The following is a 21,137-nucleotide window of genomic DNA, read 5'->3' as shown; positions in this document are numbered from 1 at the left end:
CGCTTTCGTCGTCTCCTTCAGCACCTTGATTTTTCACTCCCTGCAACCTTTCGAGTGGGCGAGAGCCAAACGCCACCTTGGCTCCAGGCTCAGGTTCGCGTTCACCTTGACCTCAGCTCGCTCCCAAAGGAGGTTACCTCAGCTTCGGTATACCGCTCGCGGTTTGTCGAACTTCGTTCGAAGTTCATCAATAAGATCATCATTTATACAGATGGCTCTAAGACTACTGACGGTGTCGGGTGTTCTTTTATTGTCAGGACACACAGTTTCAAATACCGGCTCCATGGCCATTGTTCGGTCTTCACAGCTGAGCTATTTGCCCTCTACCAGGCTGTTCTTTACATCTGCCACCACTGACATTCTGCTTATGTCATCTGCTCTGATTCCCTGAGCACCATCCAGAGCCTCAGTGATCTGTATCCGGTTCACCCTTTCGTGCACCGGATCAACGCTCTCTTCAGCAGCTGGCAGGCGACGGTTTTCCGGTTACCTTTATGTGGGTTCCTGGCCATGTCGGTATCCCTGGGAACGAAGCTGCAGATGCCGTGGCCAAGGCTGCGGTCCTCCAGCCTCGGACAGCTTTTTGTTGTGTCCCTTCATCAGATTGTAGAAGGGTCATTTGTTAGCGCATTTTATCGCTGTGGCATGTCGATTGGGCTGTACTTACGGACAACAAGCTTCGGGCCTTGAAACCTCTTCCCACGGCTTGGACGACCTCTTCACGCCCTTCTCGGCGGGAGGAGGTCGTTTTGGCCCGGTTACGAATTGAACACTGCCGGTTCAGCCATCGCCATCTGCTGACAGCTCCGCCAGTGCTGTTCTGCCCATGTGGGCAATTGCTGACAGTACGCCACGTTTTAACGTCCTGTCCGAATTTTAATACACTGCTCGTTGATCTTGGCCTGCCATGTACTCTGGATGCCATTTTAGCGGATGACACAGGAGCAGCTGCTCGCATTCTTCGTTTTATCCACTTGACAAACCTGTCTAAGGACATTTGATTATGCTGTTTTTTAATCCTACGCCTGTCAATATGTCTTTTATAGTGTTGTCCCTTTTAGTTGCTGTTTTAACCTTGTGCCTCGCGGTGCAATTATAACTTAGTCTGGGCGCTAATGACCATTGTAGTTGTGGGGGAAAAAAAAAAACACACACACACACACACACCCACACACACCTGCATTCCTTGGAATCTGTGTGAGTAAATTTACCCATACATTTTTCTCTTCCTTCCTGAGCATTAACTTGATTCGAGCACAAATTGCTGATGTTTGTTGAAGGTTAGTCGTAATCTCTTGAAATGATTCACATAATTGATCCACATCATTTGCTTGTTATGACAGTACACCCTTAAGAAATTATTTAACTCCCTGAACATCTGTTCAACAAGGTTTGCTTCTGCATTGTACTTTGGTGTACAATAGCTAGTGAAATGTGTGACACTATCAGGGAGCGAAGCAAGTGGCTTTCCTACTTTTGGGATATAATTGTCCACTAGCTTCTTTGTTATATGCGAACTTGTAACATTGTCTGTGGAATACAGTCTTAGATATTTTGTTAACAAATTTTAAAAAAAGATACTTAGCATATGAACATGCTCTGGGAATTAGGTCACAAGACATCCATTGGTACTGTCTGCAACGGTTGACAGCACCTTTTCGATGGTTTTGTCTTTTGGCAAATGTGCAGGTTCTCAGTAATTTTTGCATTTTCCTATGCATGTACAGAAAATGACAATCAGTCCCGATTTTGCTGGCACATTTTATATCATCAAAGTGTTCCCACACACAGTGAGTATGCCGATCAGTTTTTTTTTTCCTCCTCCTCAATCTGTAGGGATGCAAACGCACCACTGATCGGATTCTGGATTATGTCAGTAGAGTAAAACTACATTTTTTATTGTATAATGCTTGGTAAGTATTTAATTCTGGTTTTACAGCAGTTATTGTTTTACATGGTCCCACTGGGATCTGCATTTTTTAGCCTTGCCATATTTCTGCATAAATCTAAGTAATATTTCCTATGAACTTCATCCATCATTAGTAATACCCTAAAATATGAAGACTGCTTCTGCATATTGTAGTTTTCATGCAAACATTAAGGCCCCGGCATTGGCCATTATATTGTCCTTACTATACTCCTGGAGTATTAGAGACCATCTAGTTAGGCATGCATGCAATAATTTGCAATTTAGTAGGAAGCATAGTGCCTGGTGATCTCAGTAAACTTTTGTTTGGGCTACAGCTAGGTAATCATGGAGCTTTCTAAATAATCACATAACTGCGAGCGTCTCTAACTTAGTGGTTGATTATAATAGAAGGAAACATTCCACGTGGGAAAAAATATATCTAAAAACAAAGATGATGTGACTTACCAAACGAAAGCGCTGGCATGTCGATAGACACACAAACACAAAAATAAACAGTCTGCTTGTGTCTGTATATGTGTGGATGGATATGTGTGTGTGTGCGAGTGTATACCCGTCCTTTTTTCCCCCTAAGGTAAGTCTTTCCGCTCCCGGGATTGGAATGACTCCTTACCCTCTCCCTTAAAACCCAAATCCTTTCGTCTTTCCCTCTCCTTCCCTCTTTCCTGACGAGGCAACCGTTGGTTGCGAAAGCTAGAATTTTGTGTGTATGTTTGTGTTTGTTTGTGTGTCTATCGACGTGCCAGCGCTTTCGTTTGGTAAGTCACATCATCTTTGTTTTTAGATATATTAGTGGTTGATTATTCAGTCTCACAGATAGATAGGATATGATCCATGAAAGCGGTAATACAGAATGTAGGAACTCTATCTACACCCCTGACTTGGAAGAGACAAGCCCACAAGTGGCACATAAAGCATCAGTCAACAATAATAAAAAAAGAAACAACTTACATGTCTGTGTGTCTTGGAGCTAACAGATGCTTGTTCGATGTTTTCAAATGCCATTTGGCAATCATATGACCAATGCCACTGTACTTTTTTCTCAATAAGTTTAAAAGTTTTCTGAATTTAGCTAATGGTAGTATGATCCGAGACCAATGAAGCCTTTCAATTGCTTCCTTGTATGAGGGGTGAGGCTGTTGCACCTAGTTTTGCACTGTCAGACAATATACTATTGGATGTAATTAGATAATCCAGAAACTTAATTTGCTCCTCTCTGAACTTTCATTTCTGCAGGTTGATAGTTACTCTAGCCTGCTAGAATTTAACATTTTCTCTGTCTGAGCAATTTGATCTGATTCCATTTGTGTTGCTATTAGCAAATCATCCACAAACTGTCACCTAGTCTAGGATCTCAGGTTCTAGGGCAGAGTCAATTGCTGCTATGAATGCGCATGAATTCACATAAAGACAAAAAAGCAATGTGTTAAATTGGTCTCTTTCTCTGCATATATAAACAATGTACAGCTACCCCATGGAACTCATCTATGTTATTTGGTCTCACAATAATCAATATCAGGCACAATAACCAGATTAATAACTCTTGCATCTAATCTAACATGTCCACCAGGTCTCCCTGTCGCAAGAAGCAAGCTAAGTATGGACTGTCTTAGGGTTCTGTTGTGTACAATTCAAGCACTTTCTTAATCTCTGTGTACAGCACATCTTTTCGACCATGGAACGGAATATAAACTGTGTCAGAATGCTTTGTTTGGCACGACATTTAGGCAGTGCTGATAGAGGGATTGCTCCAGACTTCTCCTCAAACACATACGTGTACCTAAGTAACATCTCCAACAGCTAAGAGCACTGGTTTCCAGTTAAAGAGATTGACGGTGTAACTTTTGATTCAGTGTGCTCCTTTGTGCAAGGAACGGCAGTAGCTTCAAGCTGTTATCTATGTATTTTGTGTGTCTCATTACTGATCCACTTTACCCTGATATCCTGGCAGTGTTTCCAATGGGCATCGTTAAGTAAATTCTCTAAAATCTGAATGCTATCTAACATAAATAGTACTTTCCTAAAGGGAAGTTGAGCTTTCCATCCTTTTATGTAAGGAACTTGGTGCTGATAATGTAGTATATAGTAAGACTGTCCACCAATAGGAATGTGCATCCTACTGTTGCATTACCTAGCATAACATTGAGGTTGGTCTGTACTTTCAGATTCTTAGTTCTGGTACTAACTGCTCCCAGAAGATATCTCATTGGTAAAGATGGAACTGTTATTTGTCCACAGATTCTTTTGTGTAAGTTGGCAGACATCACATACACAGCCTAGCCTGTGTCTGATGTTATTGGAACAGTTAAATTCGTTATCCACATGTTGGTTGCAGATTGGTCAAATACACTGAACTCGCATTCAGGAGGGCGACGGTTCAAACCCGCGTCCAGCCATTCTGATAGAGGTTTTCTGTTATTTCCCTAAATCACTTCAGGAAAATGCCAGGATGGTTCCTTTGAAAGGGCACAACAGACTTCCTTCCCCATTCTTCCCTTATCCAATGAGACTGATGACTTTACTGTTTGATCCCCTCCCCCAAATCAACTAACCAACTGGTCGAACAGTCAGTACTACTGTTGTTGTTATCAGTGTATAGCTCCTGCATAATGTTTGCACCATTGTTATAATAAAGAAAATTAATCCATCCATCACAGACTCCTACTCCAGGCCACAACTGACATGTCGGAGCTAGAAGTGGTCATGTCCAGTTTTCCTGTTAGTTGTTTGCTGAACAACTATTTTTTGTTGTTGTAACCATTGTTACATTGCTCACACTAAGCATTCTGTTTATGCTCGTGTCGGGCCACATGCTAGCCTCCCAGTGTGTTATGCCTGCGACTGTTGCCAGTGATAGCAACAGCCAGTTAATTTACTGATTTACCTGCCCTAGCCTTAGTATCCTTAGGTGTTAGATCTGTGGATCTGAGAACCAACATAAATTCCTCTAAGTTTTCCATGAATACATGGATCAACTTCTCTTGAACATCATAGGTAGTTTTGTCTTTATGATTCGCAGAATATCACGATGTCACATTGACCCATCTCAGTGTCTTGTCTTATTAATATACTTCTCAAAGCAACGTCTTAGGCTACCCTACCAGGAGTTGAATGGTTCCAGGGTGAGCACTTCGTTCCTGAGTTGTTCTGTATGTCAATTTGACCAATAATTGGAAAGAAGTGATCATTCAAATTCGTCTTAAGTAGAACAGTACTCTGCTACCTCCATAGTCCAGAGTCTAGCATCACTGTTTTGTTAGTATCCATAGACAAAACCTATTTTGTGGATATCATTTCACAAACGAGGCTCATCTCAGCAACATGTTGTATTAATGTACTACTGCATTTGAAGACACAGATTTTGTTCTCATGAAATATTGTCTTCTACAGATTTTAATCATTTTCTTGATGTGGAGAAAAAAGAAGAAAGGTTATCTTAGTAAAAAAAAGAAGCAAGATTCACTTAGTAGAAGAGAAATTTAACACTAGAGGACAATATAAAGAAGTCATGAGAAGTAGTTGTAATCACTTGGAAGTTAGAAGAAAAGAAAGCAGTGTTATGAAGGACTACCTTATCTCGTTATGTAAGAAAGAAGCACAACATTAAACAAAACACATGAGAAAGAAAGTAATTGTTTATGAAATAAATAAACGAAGTAAAAAAAGTGGAGTAGTTATTATAAATTTGGAAAAAAATTATAAAGTGAGATTTGGTAATGTAGAAAGATGAAACTAATCTTTTGCCAAAAGACTGCTAAATATAAGAAAAAGAGATAACAAGCTGAATCATAAATTGAAAGCTATTATAAAAGGAGGAGTAATTGTCTAGCAACAGGATAAAAAAGAAAAAAAGTGTATCATCATTGTAGGAAAAGATAGATTGCTGCTTACCATAAAGATTAAAGGGTAAGTTGCAGATAGGCGCAATTAAGTCACTTATACATAAAGCTTTCAGGCACAGCCTTCATCAGAAAAAGAGAAACACACACCATTCATCCACACAAGTAATCACACCTCACGCACACATGACTGCCAACTCTGGCAGCTCAGGCCAGAACGCACCTATCATGTGGGATGGAAACAGCAATTTGGAGAGATAGGGAAGGAGAAGGGATAGTAGTGTACGGACGGGGGGGAAAGGAGCACTGTCTGGCGGAGTGTGCAAGGACTAGAATGCCGACAAACACACTGTAAGGAAGTTGTGAGCCAGGGAGGTGGGGAAAATGGAATGAAAAAGAGAGGAGTGGGAAAAGGTGGGCAGGTGCATTGGCAGAGGGCAGAAAACAAAGAGGATAGGAGAAGATAGAGGTGGTGATAGGCCAGAGGGGGTGTAAACTGTTGGGTGGAGAATGTGGGACAGTGTGTTATCATTGGTTGAGGCCAGGATAATTATGAGAGTGGGGAATGTGTTGTAAGGATACAGGAATGGAGAATGTGTTGTAAGGATTATTCCCATCTTCACAGTTCAGAAAAGCTGGTGGTGAAGAGATACAGGAATGGAGAATGTGTTGTAAGGATTATTCCCATCTGCACAGTTCAGAAAAGCTGGTGGTGAAGAGGAGGATCCAGATGGCACAGGTAGCGAAGCAAATGTTGAAATCAAACTTATATTCAGCTGTATGTTGTGCCACAGATTACTTTGCTCTTGGCTGCAGTTTGATGATGGCCTGTCAGACTTGTATATAGCTGGTTGGTAATCATGCCAGTGTAAAATGCTGTGCAGTGCTTGCAACAGAGCTGGTAAATGATGTGGCTGCTTTCACAGGTGGCTCTTCCCCTGATGGGATAGGATAAACCTGGACAGAACTGGACTAGGAAGTGCTGGGTGTGTGATTTGGACAGGTCTTGCATGTGGGTCTTTCACAATTATATTCTCCTTGTGGCAAGGGGTTGGGAGTGGTAGTGGCATAGGAATGGACTAGGATGTTGTGGAAATTGGGTAGTTGATGGAATACCACTTTAGGAGGGTTGGGAAGCATTTCAGGTAGGATGTCCCTCATTTTAGGGCAAGATGATAGGTAATCAACGCCCTGGCGAAGGATGTGGTTCAGTTGTTCCACTCTGGGGTGGTACTGGTTGGCAAAGGGAGCACTTCTTTGTGGCTGTTTCTTGGGAGTGGTGGGAGGATTGGCAGTGGGGAAATGGCATAGGAGATCTGTTTGGGGACTAGGTCTGGGGGATAGTATCTGTCTGTGAAAGTCTTGGTGACATCCTCAGCATACTGGGCATGGGAGTTCTTGTCACTGCATATAGGCATACTGTCCCCATACCCTCCACCTGACAGTTTCCACCCTGTCTGCCCTATCACCTCCTCCCCACTCTCATCTCCCACCCTCTTTATTTGCTGCACTTAACCAATGCACCTGCCCATCTTTTCCCACTCCTCTCCTTCTTCTCGCTGCTTTCCCCATCTTGGCCCACAACCTCCTGACACTGCACCTTCTGGCATTCTGGTCCGTGCAAACTCTCCTGGACAACGCTCCTTCCTCCCCCACCTGTACACTGCTATCCCTTTGCTTTCTCCACCCCCTGTAGATTGCTGCTCCCATCCCACATGATAGGTGCATTCTGGCCTGAGCTGCTAGAGTTGGCAGTTGTGTGTGCGAGGTGTGCTTGCTTATGTCGATGAATGGTGCGTGTTTCTCTTTTTCTGATGCAGGCTGTGTCCAAAAGCTTTAAGTCCAAGTGTTCTGTCAACTTGTCCTGTCTACAACTTCACGTGTAATGTTTATGATAAGTAGCAATCGGTCTTTTCGTACATTGTTGATATTTGTACCTGGAGTTTCCATTGTTTGAAAAAAATGTATCTTAGAAAAAGAGTGGGAGAGAGTGTGTCATGGTAGAAATAGGGAGTGATATCTGAATATGACACAGCATCAAAAGATTTAGGTTCCAATAAGACCTGGCAATTTTTTCATGGTACCAGGTGTCACTTTGAGATATTTGAATGTAATGTTTTGCTCATTAGTTCATCACACACCGATCTCTTATTAAAATTGTATGCCAGACTGATACACAAACAAGGATCCTCAGCTTACTATAATTGATGCTTATTCTATTGCACCATTTCAACTTACCTCTTAGCTTCAGTTTGTTACTGCATAGTTTCTACAAATTGACCTAGTTATAACAACCACCTTCATTAGAAAGTATAGAATAAAAAGATGACTTGAACGCACTGTATTATTATGTGGATATGAACTGTAGTGACCACTTACAACTTTGCACTGCCTTAATCAGTATTCTCACTTTTCTCTGGCAGTTTTCGTCCAGTTGAGATGTCTGATTAAGTGAAGTAGCTGAATAGTTACATCATCAACTAATTTCTGGTGGCTTGAGAGGTTTAAAAGAAAGTTACATACGTAGGCCAAAGAAAGGTCAATCAAAACAGCATTTTGGCCCTTAAAAAAGAAAGCCACCGTCAACAGAAAAAAGTTGCGTGTGTCAGTTATGGATGTAGGTCTTAGAAATTTCTGCTCTACAAATGTACAGGTGTGTAACAGAGAAGAGAAGAATCTAGATATAATTGGAATGGACAAGTAGAGTAGGAAATAAACCAGTACTAGGGTGCCATATATAAGAAAAGACTTCGTACCTAGAGGAAAGCCTGATAGGGCATGTTAGGATTTTATGAGTAAAAAAATGGAAACTTGTGTATGTATCACTGGTAACTTTTATACAAATACCTAAAATAACTATTTCAAAATTGCAGTATCTCTCTGCAGTTTCATAGATTTTTAATTTTAAGTGAGCATATATTGTATTGATATATGGTGAACATAAAATTAATCTGTATGCTGTGGAATGCAGAATTTTGCTAATTTTTTTCTGTTTACAGGAATATATGACAGTAAAAAATATTGTCTGCTGAAACAATGCACACAGAAGACTGAAATGCTGAAGAAGTACATAGGAATTACAAATTAGCAAAAAAGTGTTTTTGGGAATAATAAAACAGTGTACAGTAGTCTTTAAATAAAACCTTTGAAGTAAGAAAATTGAAATATTTTGAAGGAAGCTTATATATGATAGTGACTAAAACACATGGAATTAAAAGTTTACTAAAGATGCATTTCATCATATTGGTGTGCCTTTCAGAAAATTATTTTTATGAGCTGTTGGAAGACATACAAATCTTATATAGACCATAATGCCAGTTTGTTGAGAAATTCAAACCATAATGCCAGTTTGTTGAGAAATTCAAATTACACCATTGTTACACAGGTACAGATAGGTTGTAATCAAAAAATTAGAGGTTATGATACTGTCATTTTGCAAATTTATTTATTCGTACATGTGCTTTCTGGTATGCCAAAAAGTCTTGTTTATGGTGAAATTTGAAAAGTTTTGTTGGTAACTGATTAATCGTATGTTTTTATGCAGTTTGCTAGGGCCAAAGTATCAGTGATGTACAAGACCAATTAAGCTATGCTGCACATAACTTTAACAAGATGCAAAATTTTGCTGTACTGAAGGAATTTAACATAAATTAATACTGCTCAGGGAAAGTAGAGATTAAAGTAGAAAAGTAGGTTGTTGTTACTTTGAGATTGCTTTAACAACTTTCTAATGTTTATTTATTATGGTACCATGATTTAATATGTCACTATAGTCTTAATTAATGGCTTTAAAAATGTTATAATTCCATATTTTAAAGACTGAAAATATGTAAGCATTGGATGTGAGATGTGAATACGTAAGCCTGAAGGAAACGTTGTTTCATAGTGATTTTTATGGAACATCATTGTGTATGTTTTGTGGTGTGGCTAATGTCCTAATGTAGCATTTTTTCCCCAATGTTAAACTTCCTTTTTCTTTTCTTTCTACTTTTTTCTTCAACTTTCATTAATTGTTGGTCATATTAGTGCAAGTAATACAGTATGTGGGGGATATTATTACTTACTATAGGTGGTATTCATTTGTTCCAGTTCATTACTATTAATATTAGTGCTTTAGTTATGATAAATGGAAGCCATTAGTGGGATATAAATTATGTTTTAGAGAGCAGACTAAAACATACCTATAAGATGAAAGTTTTTTAAAGTAGAGAGAAATGTGTGGGACAAACACATATGAGATGTAAAGAGGAACATGTGTAGGATGAAAAACACACACACACACACATTTTTGTGGAACAATCTAACACTTGGTACTTCACCTTAAAGGTGTGTTTATTAATTGTTAATTATCCAATTATCTATTATTTACATCCCTCTGCTGCCCATTTTAATGTGCTTTACATATTTTATTGTGTTAAAAATCATTTATGTTAACTTATTCTGCCAAAATAAACATTGCACTTTTGAAAAATGCTCCAATGTAGCAGACAGTTTTTCTATGTGTGTTCTCTTTTCATTCATATCACAACTTACATTGGATTTTAAATTATGAGCTTCAAATGTCTTACAAAGACGTATGTGGTGTGCTCTGTGTACATAGGTTTTTGCACAGTACTCTGACACAAAACAGAGAGAAAGCAACTGTCCTTTTGGTGAGAGTGGATTCTTGTTGACTTTTCCCAGTGTAAAGCGCTAATAAGAATATTATAAGTCAACATTCCATTCTGGTTAGAGTAATTTGTTTGTGTGCAGTTTCTTATATGTCTCTTCTATCAAGTTGTCTCCATGACATCTATATCTTCCCATGACTTTTCTCAGAACTTGAAAGGTACTTCTCATTTGCTGTTTTTTGGTGCTTTAAATTAGAATGAGAGTTTCCTTTGTAGATGTCAAGCACCTTTGAAAATTCTTGTTTATATACATTATGGCATCTTAACATCCAGAAGCTTCCATCAAATATATCAGAACCTTAAAAGTAATTTTATCTATATTGCAGGAACTTTTAGGCTGAAAACTAACTCTTGAGTAGGGCTTGTCCCCCTCCCCCCATAAAAGTTTTCTTTTTTACAAAAATGATAAGGAGCATTATTCAAAACAGTGTATGTAACTCCTCAAGTGATGAGTGTCTGTATTCTTGGTTCCTGCATGTCATGTCACATTCTGGATCCTACATGTCTGACACATTGTTTGTATTGTTCCAATATTTTTAATACATTTCTTCTTATTCCCCAGGTGTTTCTGAGAAATTTGTCTGAACCATTCGTCATTAAAAAATAAAAATTTAAAAAAAAATGTTGAACTTTCCTATGTTGAAGCTAGTTGAATCACATTGTCAGTGAAACAGTGACCAATACAATACTGAAAAATGTATGTTTTAGTCTAAAGGCACAATTTATTTATTTTGCCTAGTGACTAACAGTTTTGGTTCACAGTGCCATTCTCAGGCCATCCTCTAAGACGCAGTCGTCACATTCACTTCCCAAGTGGGTGTGTCAGTTACTTATTTGACACACCTAATTGGAAAGCGAGCATGATGACTGCATGTCAGGGGCTGGCCTGAGGATGGTACTGTGTACTGAAATGGGTTGCCAGCAGGCAAAATAAATAAATAATTTGTCATTATAGACTAAAACATATTTTCTTTTTAGTACACCCTTTATCTATCAACACATTTTATTTCAATATTGTAAAAGCAGTATTGTAATATCCTGCCACAGAGAAGAGTATGCATTTATTTGTTTGTATGCAAGTAATGTGTACACACAGCCTCTAAGAGTGGAATTAACAAACTGGTCAAAATAATTTACCAACAGATATGTTTGATGCATTCTGTGCAATAGTCATACATAATTGTTAAGTTTAAATGTCACTCAGAGTGATAACAACCAACTGAATTAAATCGCCACAAAAATTTATTTCCTGTGGAATATGGTCATAATTTCTATGTGTGACTTAAAATTTTTGTTGAGATAAATTGTACTTAAGAAAAATAACTCCTGCCTCTGCGAGCAAAATACATTTGGAACCATGGAGACAGATTGTTTGCAAATAGTTCGTCTACAAAGTCTATATCCTCTCATTTTATGGAATTGTAGATGTATATTATATTGAGTACACTAAAACAAATCGGGCCTCTTAGATACTGAATTGGTCAATTTCTTTTTGCAATGGCAAAAAGAGAAATTGATTGTTGTCAAGACTGGACAACTGAGGTGCAACAAGTTGCAATTCAAGTGCGAACCAATGTGTTTACATAAGCATGCTAGTTTGATATTTTGTTCTGGCTTGTTCTGTGCTGTGATATGTTAAGTAACAGGGGGAAAAGGAATGATCAGAATAGATGCTAATACTTCTGCCCTACATTTATCCTAGCAGCTATGTACAGAGTTGCTCGTAATAGTGTTGCCAAAGGAAATGGGTATGCCTTAGCAAACATTAATGATTGTTCAGCCTAATGGGCCGTGTGTACACACAATTCGTAGTTGCTGAAGTATTGCTGCCTATGAACTTATGGCAGTTGACTGAATCCAGAAGGCAACTATGGCTTTAGTTCCCTCCAGTACTGACTTCATGTGACATGAGTTATAGATAATTATTCATATTTCTTGATTCACCTTTACTGAGACTTTATTTTATATAATAAAAATATGATTTCTGAATGTTGCTTGAAAATCCATTGGGTAATTCAGTATGAAAGTTCTATTATATTTTATGCATAAAAAAGACACTAATTCAGATGTTGGTAATCAAAATCTGCAGTAAATTTGACAGAATTTTGATTTGATGTTGAATGGAATAAAATTGAAATGTACTGTATGTTTTTAGAAATAAACTGGCACCTGTTCAAAGTTTTACTACATGTGTCACTTATTCCCAGTGTTGTATCACTGTGTGTGTAAAACCTGCTGTGTTTAGATTCTTGAGAAGATGTTGTTAGTAACTGTATAAAAATTGAAGAACTGATTTGAAAAGTTTTTTATAATTAAAGAGAAATGAAAAGTTGGTCGTGACTTACCTACAGGAGGCACAATTCACTGTGATCTTGATAGAAACATTTAAATTAGCGAGATACCATATAATTGGGCAGATAATAAAATCTACTCACTAAGCAGCAACAGGAGAAAATATGTATAAAAGTTAAGGAAATGTGCAAGCTTTCGGAGCCAGTGGCTCCTCCTCCTGGCGGAAAGGAAGAGGGACGAAGGAAAAGGACTGGTGAGGTTTAGGAAATGAGGACAGTTATGGAAATCCTGGGTCAGAAGAGACTTTCCAAACAGGATAAGAAGGAAAGACTGTTGGGTACTGCACCAGACAAGATTTGAAAACCTGAAAGCTTAATTGTAGAAGAGCCACTGCCTCCGAAAGCTTGCTCATTTTCGTAACCTTCGTATGTGTTTCCGTCTGAAAATATTGTGTTCATTGTCACACTAACTAATTTCAACTTTACGTATAGCTTTTTCAGTGTTTTGGACCAGCCCTAAAAACAAATCAGGTTATAGGAAGCAGAATGCCCCTTTGGTAAGTCAACCTTTTAATGGGCCTTGTGGGAGAGCCATTCCTCAACTTCTAAAACCACAATTAATTGTGGTCTGGACTCCTCCATTTACAAAGGGCATTCGAAAAGTTTTCCGCAGTCGTCTGTAATTTTTTTTGTTTTTTGCAGGGGGAGAACGAAATCTTTTGTATCATACTTGGAACATTTTGCTATATATTGAGCCTACTCAGTGTAGCCTCCATCAGCTGTGATGCATCTGGCCCAACGTTCTTTCCATGATGTAAATACAGTTTGGTAAAATTCTGAGGATTGACTTTTACGCCGCCATCGCTGTACACAGGAAATAAGGCTTTCTCACTATCAAAAGTTTTACCACGCAGGTAGGCCTTCAGATGAGTAAAGAGGTAAAAATCAGACGGAGCCAATTCCGGACTATTGGGAGGATGAAGAACAATTTTCCAACCCATTTTCCTGATTTTCTACTATGTCATAAGGACTGTGTGGGGTTTGGCATTGTCATGGTGTAGTCTGATGAGCTGAGCCTGAAGCTGCTGAAGCTGTGGTCTGTGGGTCTTGATGGCATGTTACAGCTTGTCCAATGACAAACAGTAACAGTCCCTGTTAATTGTGGAGCCGTGTTCCAAAAAGTCAATGAAAATGACACCACACTGGTCCCAGAAGGAGGAGGCCATCACCTTTTGGTCTGCTGTTTGTGAAAGTCTTGGTTTCTTCTTCTGAGGCGATCCTGGATGACGCCACTCCATGGATTTGATTTTGCTATCAGGTTCCATCTTGGGTAATGACATCATCAAAACACTGTTTCCACTCTTCAGTAAAGGTCTTCATGAGACCCTTGCACACATTCTTCCCCATCATTTTCGTTTCTCTTGTCAATAATCTAGGCATCCAATGTGCACAGATTTTTTTGTACTGTAGTGACTGTACCACTGATACCACACTACCCAATGACAAATGAGTCATTTCAGCAATCTGTCATGTCATCACAAATCTGTCATTTTGGATGATTTGATCAATGGTCTCCTTATTCACATCGCTCATTGCCATCAATGATCTGCCGCATTGTGGATTGTCCAGTAGAGAGAAATCACCTTCTTTAAACCTCTGCAACCACTGCTGGATACTGCTGCAATCCACTGTGTCCTCCCCATAACCAGGGAGCAACTTCCTGTGAATCAGTGTGGCAGTCATCGCCAGTTTTGAAGAGGAACTCCATCACCGACTGTTGTCACAACCTGACATCTAGTTCATGGTCCATTATGGTTCACCTGTAAATAAAAGAAAATACTTTTATGTACTAATTTACAGCTAAATGTACCAAGGATGTTCACAAAAAATTTCACTCTCCTCCTGCAAAAAATAAAAAAATTAGAGATGGTTGTGCAAACATTTTTGGACGGCCTTTGTACTGCATCATGTTAACTCCTTTCCCAATGGAAATTCCCTTGGTTCTTCTCAAAACCTAAAACCCAATCCCAAGATGTTGTCCACTTCATTAGGCTTCCATCCAAATTTCAGTCCACATCAAACAATTGCGGGGGGGGGGAGGGGGACAGCAGCCACTATCTGTCCTGTGGCCTAGATATCAGTGAGAAGATATCTGGTCTAATATTGATTATCTCATAACTATACCAGTAACCTATTACAGGCTTTTTCCTCATGTAACTACCACATTGACCTTGTCTACAGATAAATGTCCTTGGCAGTCTTCTCCTCCATCCAGCTGGTCAATATAGCTTCTGCTTCCAAATAAGTTAGCAGCACATTAATCACCTAATACCATCCAGTGTCTGGATAGATTACTTTACCATGGCCTTGATTATCCCAAGTCATGCCGTACCATGAGATCTACTCCATCCAATATTCTCCACTATTGCTCATGACAACTTTTCTATCATGAAAAAGGATGTATTGTTTCCAGATGAAGAAATTCACATGTAAATAGCATGAAGCATCGAAGCTGTGACAATATCTAATTTTGTTTAAAGATGTCTGGCAGTACCAACAACAAAGACCTTCTAATAACAACTGCAACATTAAGAATTATATCGCAAAAGGCGTTTGAAATATCAGCTTTCCACCATAGCCTTCATCAGAGAAGGAAACACACACACACACACACACACACACACACACACACACACATTTATTCACAAAAACACTCGCACCACATGCACACTTTGACCAGCACCTCAGATCGGAAATCCGAGCTGCCGGAGATGGCAGTCGCGTGTGAGTGAGTGTGTGTGTGTGTGTGTGTGTGTGTGTGTGTGTGCAAGCAACTTAATGTGTCATGTTTATGGTAAGTAGCAATCTGGCTTTCCCTTATGTTGTTAATCGTCACCGTTTTTTGCATTAGTGGGCTTTTGTGTCCTACAGCAGAAAATGAGAGAAAAAATAATAGTACTTAAGGAAAATAAAAAAAGTGCACATTATAAAAAAAAAGAAACATATTACAAAAAGCACAGTAATAAATGGAAGTCAGTCAGTCAAAAAAGAGGTGATATCTGCTGTAGATCATAGCCAATCATTGGCAGTCTCTAGCGTCATCTTCTGTGGTATCGATAACGATGCCATGGCGTATTAAAGTTATTAGGTTGGCACTACGACAGACACCGACGACAGCGCCCTCTAGTTGGTGCTGTGCAGATCTACGAGCTCCGCTCCAGATTCTCCCATTTCATCAAGAGCAGACGGCCGAGACACTTCGCACCTCATTGCAAAGTTATGTATTCTTCTTGCTAGAGTAAAGGTGATTTAAATTCATACTGCAGTACCAACGTGTTTTGCCTCACCTGCTCCCACTCACTTCCTTCATTCGGTCAACCTTTCAGTTTTCAGGAGCAGACCCACGTGCCGCCTTCCAGGCGGGGTACAAAATCTTCCACTGCTGTGGTATCCATTTGTTAGTACTCAATGCTTCCATCACATCCGTGGACATCACCATGGGCATTTTCCAGCAGGTTGAGAATGAAGGACTGTTAGGCAGGGATCCACCAGCACAAAAAATGTGGCCAAGTCACTATAGCCTCTTCTGTCCTAATATTTGTTCTGTGTATGGCTTTCCAAACTGCTGGTACAGGTCTTCCTTCATTCTTCACTCTTATTTACCTACCGTAGTACTGTAGACAGGACCATAGGTGTTTCAAAGTACCGTACTCTCAAAGGCACAGATTGCTTCTGCAGTTGTTGCTGATGTTACCCAGGCTTCATGATAATACAAAAACAGCAGCCATAATAGTGTCAAGTACAGCTGCATCTTATTCTTCTGTGATATTAGATATGACAATACATTGTTCTGAATAAGGAAAATGGAATTGGTATTTATCATCTGTTGATGCATTTCTTTTACCAGTTCACTTTTGTTAGTCAGTATGGATCCCAGGTACTCAAATTATAAACATTGTTCAAAGGTGTGCCTGTCAATGATGGAAGGAAGGAGAGCTTGATAGCATGATACAATAATATATTTTGTTTCATCATCTTTCATCACCTCCCCACTTTTCTTCACATTGTGGAGAAATCGGGAAGTATCAGCACATACTTGCTCTAGATTGTCGCCAATGAATCACACCACCATCAACAAATGCCAGGATTGTGTCTGCTCACATCATCTCCATTCCTGTGATCTGAGAAGTGGCACAGGTTGCTTTTTCCAAAGCCAAGTTGAATAGTATGGGTGCCATTGAATCTGCTTGTCTCAGTCCATTTTCAATACTGAATGGTGGCAATAGTTGGTTGTCGAAGCATGCTTGACAAGTTGATTGATAGATGTTTGTTGCTGACGTCTCCAGTCCAAAGACTGATTTGATGCAGCTCCCCATGCTACTCTATCCTGTGCAAGGTCTTCATCTCCGAATAACTTCTGCAACCTACTTCCTTCTGAATCAACTTATTGTATTTATTTCTTGGTCCGCCTCTATAATTTTACTTTCCACACTTCCCTCCAATACCAAGTTGGTGATCTCTTGGTGTCTCAGAATGTGTCCTATCAACTGATCCCTTCTTCTGGTCTGGTTGCACCACAAATTTTTCTCCCCTATTGTATTCAATACCTCCTCATTAGCTAAATGCTCTACCCATCTAATCTTCAGCATTCTTCAGTAGTACCACATTTCAAAAGCTTCTATTACCTTCTTTTCTAAACTGTTCATCGCCCGCATTTTGTTTCCATATGTGGCTCCACTCTATACAAATTCTTTCAGAAAAGACTTCCTAACACTGAAAGCTGTATTCGCCATTAAAAAATTTCTCTTCTTCAGAAATGCTTTTCTTGCAGTTGCCAGTCTACATTTTATATCCTCTGTATTTTGGCCATTGTCCATTATTTTGCGAACCAATATCAAAACTCATCTAATACTTTTAAGTGTCTATTTTCTTAATCTAATTCCCTCAGCTTCATCTGATTTAAGTTGACTGCATTCCATTATCCTTGTTTTGCTGCTGTTATGTTAATCTTATAAGCATCTTTCAAGACACTGTCCATTCCATTTGAATGCTGTTCCAAGTCTGAACTCTAATTATTCTCCAAATTTTTCTTTGGATTTCTTCACTGCTTGCTCACTGTCCAGACTGAATAACGATAGGGATTGGCTAAAATCCTGTCTCACTTCCTTCTCAATCACTGCTTCCTTTTCATGCCACTCAACTCTTATAACTGCTGTCTGGTTTCTGTATAAGCTGTAAATAGTCTTTTACTCCCTGTGTTTTACCCCTGATACCTTCAGAATTGCAAAAAGAATATATGTTCCAGTGAACATTGTCAGAAGCTTTCTCTAAGTCTACAAATGTTATAAATGTGGGCTTGCCTTTCCTTAACCTATGTTTTAAAATAAGTGTAGTGTCAGTATCACTTTGTGAGCACCTGCATTTCTCTGTATTCCAAACTGATCTTCCCCAAGGTCAGGTTCCACTATTTTTTCCATTCTTTTGTAAACAATTCGTATTAGTATGTTGCAACTGAGACATATTAAACTGATAGTTTGTTAATATTCACACTTGTCAGTGCCAGCTTTCTTTGATAGTAGCAAGCTGCAATTATTTGAGTGTATTTCGATGGGATGTTAAATTCCTCCAGCATGGAGTGGCCAATGTTGTCATAAGCTTGTTGAAATTCAATGAAGGTGAGATGTAATTCTCATTCAAACTAGTAAAATTTTTCTGTTGGCTGGCTCGAGGTAAATATGTGATGAAGAGTCGACCATCCAGGGACAAGGCTACATTGGAGGGGCCTACATTTCCTTCAACCAGTGGTTTTGTGCTGTTTAGAAACAGCGTTGTGAAGACTTTGTAGACATTCAGATAATGAAATCCTTCGGTAGTATGATACTTATGTAGCATCATCCTTTTTGAAGATGAGACGTAAAGTCTAGTAGCACTTGACCAGTCGCATACTTTATAACAATGTAAGTTGTCAGTAGATACGCCTGGCAAATCTTGAGGCCTGGAAAAAGGAGTTTGAGGACTTTGATTTTTCATCTGCTGTCAACAGACTTTTATGATGTCCCTCTTTCTTCTTCCTTGTGAGCTGATCTGTGTTAAGCCTCGCCTTGTAATAAGCTGTCCTTCTATCTTCAGAAATTTTTTCTAGCCATTTTAGCCTCTTTGCTGATCTGGTCTCTAGTGATTCTTGAAATTCTTCTTCGAGCCAGGGTTTACTTCTGCACTTTGGATGGCAAAAAACCCCTACATTTGTTGTTGTAATGCATAATAAAACTGGAAACTGGGGGTACGTTGCTAAAAATGTCAGTCAAAGGTAAAGAAAAATTAGGAGAGACAGAATACACACAGATGCACAGCAAACTAAAACAAGGTAGCTATGAGTCACAGTGTATCTCCAAATATACAGAGCATATTTGCAAGCAAATGAATGAAACTACATGGTTCTAGAGGCCTTTCCAAGTCTAAAGCATGTATCATGTATGTATGCAGACTGAATCGATTAATGAAAATTTGTACTAAGGTCAGGATTTGAACCTGGATCTCCTGCTCACTAGGTAGATACTCAACCACTACACCACCCTCCTCAGTCACTATCCCAGGGTGGCGTAGTGGTTAGCACATCTGTCTAGTGAGCAGGAGACTCAGGTTCAAATCCCGGCCTTTGTACAAATTTTCATTTGTTGCTGCGGTCTGCATATATACGTCATAGATGTCTGAGACTTGAAAAGGTCTCTGGAACCATATAGTTTCATTTGATAAAGCACATATGCTTGGGTTTCAGGCAGGATGCCCCATTTTGTTTGTTGCTGAGATGCTATTTCAATACATTAAGAGAGGCTCTGCAATGCTGTTCAGGTTTAAGGGGAACACTAAGTGGGCTGATGTGAATGTGAATTTGGACTGAGGAGGGAGGTGTGCTGGGGTGATCCGTGTAGTTGTGCAAAGCCACTGTGCCAGGTGGCATAATGGTTAATGCATCTACCTAGAGAACAGGAGATGAATCCTGGCCTCGGTACAAATTTTCATTCATTGCTTCAGTCTGCATATTTGCAAAATGGAATTCTGGTGAAAAATTAATAAGAAAATTTAGGGAGGAGCCCATGACAAGTTAATGCTTCATGTTGATGCCTGAGGTTTGCTTTTATGATGTAATTTGTAGAGTACTGCTTTTGGTGGCAGGGCTCTGGGCTTGAATCACTGGCCACATAATTTTGCCACATAGTGGTAACAGAATAAAGTACTGTCCAATATCCTTGACATCCATTTGTTATAGAATTTTGAGGATAAATGTAAGAACGTATCTCACACATGATGATCACCTCCATACCAGCCAGCATGGATTCTGAAAACACATGTGAAATCCAACTCACACGTTTCTCACGTGACATCCTGAAAGCCATGTATCGAGGCAGTCAGGTAGCATTTGACTCAGTACAACACCTACGCTTATTATCAAATGTATGAATATATGGGGCATCATGCAAAATTTGTGACTGGATTGAGGATTCCTTGGTAAGAAGGTTGCAGCATGCTATCTTGGATGAAGAGTTGTTGACTGATGTGGACATAACTTCAGTTGTAGCCCAAGGAAACATGTTGGGACCCATGCTCACATTGTATATTAATGACGTTGCAGGCAGTATTAAGACAAATGTCTGATTGTAACAATTTGTAGAGATGTGAAATCACATACGCTTAGTCGTAGGTAAATTAGGTGGCACAGTTCAGTTTGTTGGCAGAATATCAAAGAAATGCAATCAGCTGACAAAGGAGATTGCTTACAAAACATGCATGCAACATGTCTTGGAATATTGCTCACTTGTGGGACTAACGGAAGTTATTGAGTGTATACAGAGAAGGGCATCACAAATGGTTACAGATATGATTGACCCAGGGGAGAAAGAGAACTAAAACTGAACAGGCAGACATTCGAAGATACAGTGGATGTATGCTATTCCAAGAAAGCCTTTTTACAGACTTTCGAGGATTGGCTTCAAAGGCTGAATCTAGAAATAGAGTGTGAGTCAAAAATCACAGTACACCTTGTTATGTCAAAAACCCTGCAGAATTGGAGAAATCTGAATATTACAGTAAGGTATGACTGAGGTGGTGTATCTTTTATGGTATGTACCAAAGATGGGTACCATCTTGAAATTGGCCATCCTCAATCTAAGTCTTTTTTTATGAAAGAGCAGCCATGTGATGTATCAAACAACATCAGCATTTTCTGACAAGTTCATTACCTGTAAAAACGTGCGAAGTAGCTGTTATGGTTCAAAAGTTATAACTCCTTTTTTGTTACTGCTAACTGAAGACAGCTTTGACCAAGGATGAGAGAATTGACATCATTTTGGTGGTTGGAGAATGGAATTTCCGTGTCAAAACAGCAGATTTTAACAACTGGCATCCTGAAACA

At 39.3% G+C, this 21,137-nt stretch overlaps 1 protein-coding gene across 1 annotated transcript in view; it reads left to right on the top strand.

Annotated features, from left to right (window-relative positions):
- Window positions 1-10,572, top strand: part of LOC126416398 (malonate--CoA ligase ACSF3, mitochondrial-like) — a 104,383-nt gene extending 93,811 nt beyond the window's left edge. The window contains exon 11 of the mRNA XM_050084088.1: window positions 8,766-10,572. The gene's annotated coding sequence lies outside the window, so the exon portion shown is untranslated. The remainder of the gene's footprint in view (window positions 1-8,765) is intronic.
- Window positions 10,573-21,137: the final 10,565 nt, after the last annotated feature.

This window comes from Schistocerca serialis, chromosome 8 (genome assembly GCF_023864345.2).
Source record: "Schistocerca serialis cubense isolate TAMUIC-IGC-003099 chromosome 8, iqSchSeri2.2, whole genome shotgun sequence".
Taxonomy (NCBI): Eukaryota; Metazoa; Arthropoda; class Insecta; order Orthoptera; family Acrididae; genus Schistocerca; species Schistocerca serialis.
The sequence above is the reverse complement of the archived record's forward strand: the minus strand, read 5'-3'. Positions and strand labels throughout refer to the sequence as shown.